The sequence below is a fragment of the Parus major genome, chromosome 19 (genome assembly GCF_001522545.3).
Source record: "Parus major isolate Abel chromosome 19, Parus_major1.1, whole genome shotgun sequence".
Taxonomy (NCBI): domain Eukaryota; kingdom Metazoa; phylum Chordata; class Aves; order Passeriformes; family Paridae; genus Parus; species Parus major.
This window is the reverse complement of record NC_031787.1, coordinates 6,314,490-6,322,177: the sequence shown is the minus strand read 5'-3', so window position 1 is coordinate 6,322,177 and position 7,688 is coordinate 6,314,490.

Below are 7,688 nucleotides of genomic sequence, written 5' to 3'. Positions count from 1 at the left end.
GGGGGTGCCCCGTGCCCGCAGGGCTCTCCCCCCATTGACGCTGAGGGTGCGCGGGGGGATGGCTGGGCACGGAGGGGTGGCCCTCGCTGGGAAGTTTTTGCAGAAATCCCGGAGCATCTCTGTGCTGGGTGTTCATCCTTGCGCTGTGGGCAGGAGAAGTACAAGTTTAAAAAAAAAAAAAATATTAAGAAAGGGTTAGTTTTTCAAAATCGTCCCCTTGGAGGGTCGGCCAGGAGCGCGGTAGTTGCTGAGGGTGTGCTGCGGCCACAGCTCCGTGTCGCGGGAGCATCGCGGCCGCTCTCAGTGCCGGCGAGTTGTTGCTGATGCTGACGCTGAATTATTCATATGGGACCTGTAAACATTCCCGGCTTCTGTCATCTCTGGGCTGCTGCAAGGCACGGTGGAAGTGGCTTTTGCTAGAATTATTCTGACTTGATGGTAAAGAACTTCGTGCTTGCTGATTTTTCTGTACTTAGAAAAACTGTGGGTATCAAGTTGGTTGCAGTTAGGAAAGATTCCTGTCAGTGTTAGACACTTTCTTACTCAAGTAAGCAAGTAGATATTGTGAACAATGTGTTGTCCAAAACCTGCTTGTTCATGTTTCACGAATATGGTCTTAAAAAGTCTGTTACCTTTTCATGATTGTAGATATTGGTGTAAATGGTGGTGTAACCTAGGACGACTTATTACAGTGGGGATGTCTAATCTTGAACACTCAATTCTTGTGGTTCCTTTCTCTTCTTTTATTAATTTTTAGTACAGCACACTATAGTTATGAACTGTTTGAGCTCAGATAGGGATTTTTATCCTAAGCAGGATCCTTTGAGTGGTAAAAACTAGTGAAATTATAACAAAAACTGGTGGTGGTAAGTGGGATGGCACAATGCAAGTGCCTGAAGAAGTGGACACAATTATGTCACTGCACACGAGGACCGTGCAGCTTCTGTTGCAGTTTTGCACTGGAATTTTATTCCACAGAATGTTGTTATTCCTGATTAACTAAACAACCTTGACATTTGGAAAGGAAGTCTGGAATATTTGAAGTGGATTTCTAGTTAGCTGAAATGTGTTGGGGTATGAAAGACCGTCGTGTTTAGCCCAGGGATTCAAAAGTTCAGGGGAAAGAAGCCAGCTGCAGTGACCCTTTTTTGCGAAAGCATGGTTAATTTTTCCTTTACGTCGCTTTTCTTTGTGATATGGAATGGGCTGCTGAGGAAAGAGTGTTCTTTTGTGATTTATGTGCAGGGTAATTTGTCTGTTTGAAATATGCTGTTCAATGTTGGTCACTAAAATGCCTAAACTTGTTGCTGAAATGTGGGAAAGAGCAGCATTTTGGAATCTTCCTTCTAAGAGTTACTATGTGAGTTTTTTAATGTGTGGAGAGGATGTTACAAGTGTTTGCTTCCACAAGTGTTGCTTCTCTCTAGCTAGTTAATCATTGCACACATCAATTAAAAGTAACTCTCCAGACTGAAATTACATGCATAGAATCAGAATATATTCATTTTGCTAGATTTTGCTGCTGCTGTTTTGTTTTGAATATGCTTTGTCTCCTACAACCACTCATTTTAGTTGCTCTTTTTCCATTGACATGTTTTCCATTGTGATCTAAAAGGATTTACAAAACTCTCCCAAAAACTGTGGTAGAAGTAGGGTCAGACCCTAAAGCTCCTTTCCAATTCCCCCCTCAAGTCCCTTTCCACAGGCCTTGTGCCCCTCTGACTGCATCTACTGAGTTATTTCATTTCTCAGCTGCAGCATGAATGAGAGATGCTCGCAGGCAAGGGAAGCTTCCTCTGCTTCATCTGCTGTTAAATGCATGAAGGCAACTGAAAGGAATCTCTAGTAGAGAACAATATTATAAATAAGAAATTTATACTCTTTCAAAGCTCTCTGCAGAAGTTGTGGTGAAATATTTTATTCCTCTATATGGCCTTTTGCCTACGAAATTATTTTGATGGAGGTTTTCTTGCCCGATTGAAAATACTATTTAGAGTTCTGGTGTGTGTAGTGACTTACACTGAAGATTTTAATAATTGTTGAAGCTGGAAGGGTTCATTCATTGTACAGGTGCAGTGCAGCACAGAACAATCTCAAGAACAGACCTGTAACCAGACAGTGGTTTCATAATGCAAACAAACGTTTCCTGGATGCCAGGCTTGAACTCTTCAAGTCATTTATGTTCTTTAGTCAAATCTGAATCAGTGTTTCAATCTTGAACTATTAACTACACATGGTACCTTCTCTCCCTACTGTACCTGGTCCAGATAAAAATTCTGACCTATGCAGGACTGCTGTCTGTAAATACTTAATTTGTGATACTTCTAAAGTATGCAAATAGCCAGGACAGTGCTGAAGGTATCTTCCATTTCAGTGTCTCTCCTCTTCAGTGATTCTCCCTCTAGTAATGAACTTCTGTGAGGTTCCTTTCTCTTCCATGCTCTTTCAGTGCTCTCCTACCATCTTTTAAATCACAGCCTGGGCCTGCTGGGGCTCTGCTCAGTGAGTTGTGTGAGACAGAGGGCTCAGTCTTACCTCAGAGCTGTGTTTCTTCCCAGTATCCTAAGAGATATTCCCATGTCCTTGCCCAGCTCCACATCTAAACCACTCATTATGTTGGCCCTCTCAGGCTGATTTGATAGACCTTCCTTTTTTCTTCAGACTCGAGGAAGATGTTGGTCTATGTGGCTTTAAAGTCAGCAATTTCACCTGCTTAGGATTGCAAAGGTTATTGCAAAATTTAGGATATTCTCTTGGTACAAATATGCATCAGCCATCTCTGAAAAATCCTATTCATAACTTTCAGCAGTAAAAAATGTAGAAATTAATGTTTTATGCAGACAGATTATCTGGACAAACTGTTGTCCAGGACTTAAAAATTCTGATCATGTTGAGTGACTGCTCCTGGGTAAAACTGAAAATGAAAATACAGTCACAAAGGTCTTGAGGAAAAGGACACCTGTAAATGAAAGGGGATGATGTTAAATGTAAAATATGCTTTATTAGCCAGCATTTCCTGGCTGTGAGGCACAGAGCTCCACGTGAAACCTCTGCTGGGCTTCCTGGGCTGCCTGGAAGAGCAAATGCTCTCCTGGAGGGATTAAAATGCATTCACGTTTCAGGGAACACGTCTAACAAATGTGAATATAAATCAGCCGCAAAACCAACTGATTCCTGTCCTGTTTGTCAGTGTTACAGACTTAACACAGAAGTTCAAGACAAGTTCAAGTGCTGTTCAGCAAACGAGGCAGGTATATGATTTCAGATCAACTACACTCTTCACCTCATTAGTAGTATTTTGAGGCAAAAAAGATGAATTACTGTAAGTTAAAAAAATTGTATATACCCTACAGAGTTTGGTCTCATCAGGTTCATATTTTTCAACCCTTGTTCTGTTTTAATTCTATCTGAAATGCTGGGTTTGCAAAGTGGGAATTCTTCCATATAATCATTGTAACTTAGTGGTTCAGCTGTCTTGGAATGTTATATCCAGAACCTGTCATAATAAATGTCACTTACCTGTTCCATTGTAGCCATTATTTGTATAGGTGCTGGTGTTTCTCTGAGGTCTCTAAGATCAGGCTTAAACATATCTAGAACCTTGAAGTTCTGGGTTGGTTTTGTGTTTTGTTACTCCAGATTCAAAGGATTATTTATACCATAGTAGTTCCAAGATCTCTTCCATTCCCTGCCTTTTTCTATGACTTGGAGGCTGTTGTGCAAGTCCCAATTGGAGTAATGTCTTTATATATTGTTGCATTTCCTTTGAAATAGAGTATCTTAAATGTAATAAAAATTGTCATAGCAATAAACTTTGTTTCCAGAAGGCCCCGGTGCATTTCCTGTGGAGTATCAGAATGGACCAAGTCACTGCTCTTAGATACAGTTAAAAAAAAATGTTATTTTAGCCTTTCTGTAGTTTTTAGTTAAAATCTAGACTTGATTTTATCTGAACCCAGTCAGCTGAGGGGAATTATGAGGTTGATACTTGGTTTGCCCTCACCCTTTTGTTACAAGTGTTTTTTCTTACAATCCATCATAGTTTGTGGATTTAATCAGTATGGGTTAATCAATTTCTATTTCCTTTTCCAAACCAAAGCTGTTTTTAAAAGCTGTCACTACTGATCCACTTTTGATAATCAATGAACTACAAGAAGATCCTGGAAACTTGCAGGTGGATTAACAATGAAGGAATAAATTCATGTGCAGGAGCTGTTCTTGAACTGTCTACACTTTCAGTCCAAAAAAGGAGAAGAAAATTTGGTTTTTTGAGAGAATATTTTGTGCATAGTGTGTGATGCATATGAAGTTTGGGGTATGGCTATTTCTAAGTCATAGACGAAATGTGAAGAAAGAGGAGAATTTGAGCAAACCTCAGTGAGTTGTTGGACACTTGTGAGTGAGGATGAGTTACTGAGGAAGGTTTTTTGCAGTTCTTATCACTGTGGTTTGTGTAGCAACTCTTGAGTCTCTTGCCTGCTGCACTGGAGGATGCCTGGGCTGGTTTCTGTTTCACATTGCAATTTTCAGAGCGAAGTCTGAATGCTCCAGCTGGTGTTTCAGAACCACTGGAATTACCCCTGTGGCAGGGATAGGGTCCTTCAGAAGGGGTGAGGGAGATGTCTGGGATTTGGGAACTGCTGGAGTCACCTCAGAAAAAAGCTGTCTCCTCTTGAGAATGTGAGTCCTTCCCTGTGCAGTGTTTGCGCTCTGTAGGCTTTGCTTTGGACATTCAGTTCTGGAGATTTGGGTTCTTTGGCTCCTGAAATTTTTCGTGGTGTGCATTTACTGTGTGCTATTTGCCATATTGGGACACACAGGAATCTGGTGCTCCTTGGAAAATGTTTTTAGAAAAGAAGCTATCTTTGTTTCTATGACATACTTTTAAAGCAAGAAAACCCTGTAATGTTTGTACTCAGTTTTAAGTCATCACTCCATGGTATTTTTAGTCAAGGAAATGTCTACATCCTTAATTTTCATTTCTGAAGGGAGGACTTCCTCCTACCTCTTTTGGCTGTTTTTGGTATTATTGTGACCCTCCTTGGCAGAAGAGATCTGGATAAGCTCCATGGCAGGGTGTAAGAGCTGTTCCTCCCTTAAAATCCAGGAGGAGGTTTTCTCCCTCAGGGATTCTCTGTATCCCAGTTACATGCTGGAGATCTGAATTCCTATTGGAAGTGGATGTGCTCAGCATCCCTCTATTTTTATTTTATTTTTTGGTAGGCAGGTGGGTAATTGATTAGAAACTATCAAAGATGTTAATGTGATCTTAGTTAGATGTTCATGTAATCTTTTTATTACCCTCCTATAATGCAGCAAAGTTGTGTATGGCCTGGGTCCTGAAATCATGTATTAGCAACTTTTCTTTAAGATTGTAAATTACAGGAGGGATTAAAATAGAATTTCCAGAAGAGTATCTTGTCAGCTGAATTTGATCAACCCCATTTTGGTAAAGCAGAAATTCTATTTGTATTTGTGTCAGGAGAGAGAGAGAAAGAAACTGTTATTTCAAGATAAAGCAATAATGATAATGATAAAATTGATAATGATATAAATGATAAATCACAACAATGTGATCCTGAGATTTGGCAAGAGTTTGGATGTAAATTACATGTGTAAGAACGCAACCAATTTTCACCTTTGGAATGGCAAGAAAAATTGCTTTGAATGACTCTTTAATACTTATTTAATATTTAGTGTTCCAAAAACTATTACTTGAAGTACTTTAAGCAGATGGTAACCTGTGAATGGGGAATCTTCTCCTATTAAAATATGGAATATAAAAACAAAATTTAATTTTTTGGCTCCCTTGATGGAGGCGGAGAAGTCTTCCCAGCACAGAGTCAATGTGACATATTGAATTGACAGCTGTAATGCTCCTTAACTTGTGTCACGTCTGTAACTGGCCAAAATAAACTTTACCATGTGTCATGGAGAATATGTGAGGAACTGTGGAGCCTGAGTTACTGCTTTGGATGCTCAGAAATAAAATTATATTGTACATTAATGGAAACATCAGGGCTGAAAAGGTTTGAATTTAGATGTTTGGGCTGTTCTTAGCATCTATTTTTCAAATACTCCTGTAGCTTGATTTATATGATGTTAATAATTAATGGAGAAAATGTTGTTCAGTGTTGTTAGTAAAACACAGCCTCACAGATGTAACTTTTTTACCATGATTCTAGCAGGGATAGAAGTAGTGATTTTACCATCAATAACTTTGTGAGTAGAGGGAGTGCAACTGTGTGAGATTAAATTTCTTGGGAATTTATAGTGTATTTGGGAATTTATGGTTCTGTCTGTCACAGAAAAAGAAAAGGCATTTGCACATGTTCAATTGTCATGGAAAATTCAGTAGTGAGTTGTTCTCAACTTGGAGAAAATACATTCATTGTTTCTGTTCATTCCAATAACATATGTCCTGGTGCTTTGACTACAAATTTTTGACTATTCTGCAGCATAAAACAGAGTGAAAAAAAGATTAGAGGAAGTGTGGAAGAGGCCCTGAGCTTTGAGGATGATGCCTGTGTTCTGCAGAAATGGGAAGCACAGTACCCTGGGGCATATTTAAATGACCATTACTCAAGTTGTCTTTAATTTTAGTTGATCATTGGACAATTTTTTTGCTTGTAGCATGCAAAGAATTTTTCATCTTTTGGAGGGTATGCCCATCAGATTTTGATATTTTGCAATACATCTGTAAGCTTGGCCATTGTACCTGGAATACAGGTCCTTCAGCTTTAAAGCACAGAATTATCTTAAATCTGCTCAGGCATCAACCTTCTGATAGGACAGTCCTGAAAAACAGAAGCTGTAGCTTCCATCCCATCCCACCCCACTTTGCAGGATTTTGTAGTCAGTCTTCAGGGTTGACAGATCAGTTTGAACCTGAACTTCTTTTCTTTGTCACTGAATTTTGCCATGTGAGTAAGTGTCATTTGACTTTGCTGGCAAGTGGACTCTGAGGAGTGACTGAAGGACTGACGGGTGCTCTGGAAGTGTTTGGTGCTTTTTTGGGGAGGATTTTCTAAACTGTTAAGTCAGTGTGATCTTGCAGCCCTACTGGTAACATTCTGAGCACGGAGATTTCAGATGGGAGATGGTACTCAGCCTTGTACTATTTCCAGTAATTCAAATAAATAACTTTTTATATAGAATTAAACCCTTTAAGCTATTTTTAGCAATCTCTCTTGAATCATATAGTCATATAGTAATATAATATGGGGATATTAATGTTTTCTGGTATATGGCATATTCCCAGGATGCAAAGTTGATGTTTTTGTTTGAGTGTTTGAACGGGTTAATGATTACCTCATTAAACAAAATACTGCTGGGAAGATTTGTTTTGCAAAGCTAGCAATACACTGAAGGGTTTTGCTTATGTGACTCTTGATTTGTAATTTTGATTTGTTTTATATGACTTGAAGGGTTATGTTTGAAGGGTCTGTAACTCATGAAGTCTGGTCAGTATGGTTTAATAGGCTGGTCCATAAATACCAATAAATACCTCCATAAATACAAAACCCTGATTTTGTTTTTTTCCATGAGGTAGTTTCATTACCTTTTTATGAAGTGAAATCACGGAAATAATTATTCACAAGTATTGTTATCATACCTTGGATAAGGCCTTTCGAACCAGCTGTTGAAACACTCCCTTCACTCTTCATTTTCTCGCCAGAGTAAACTTA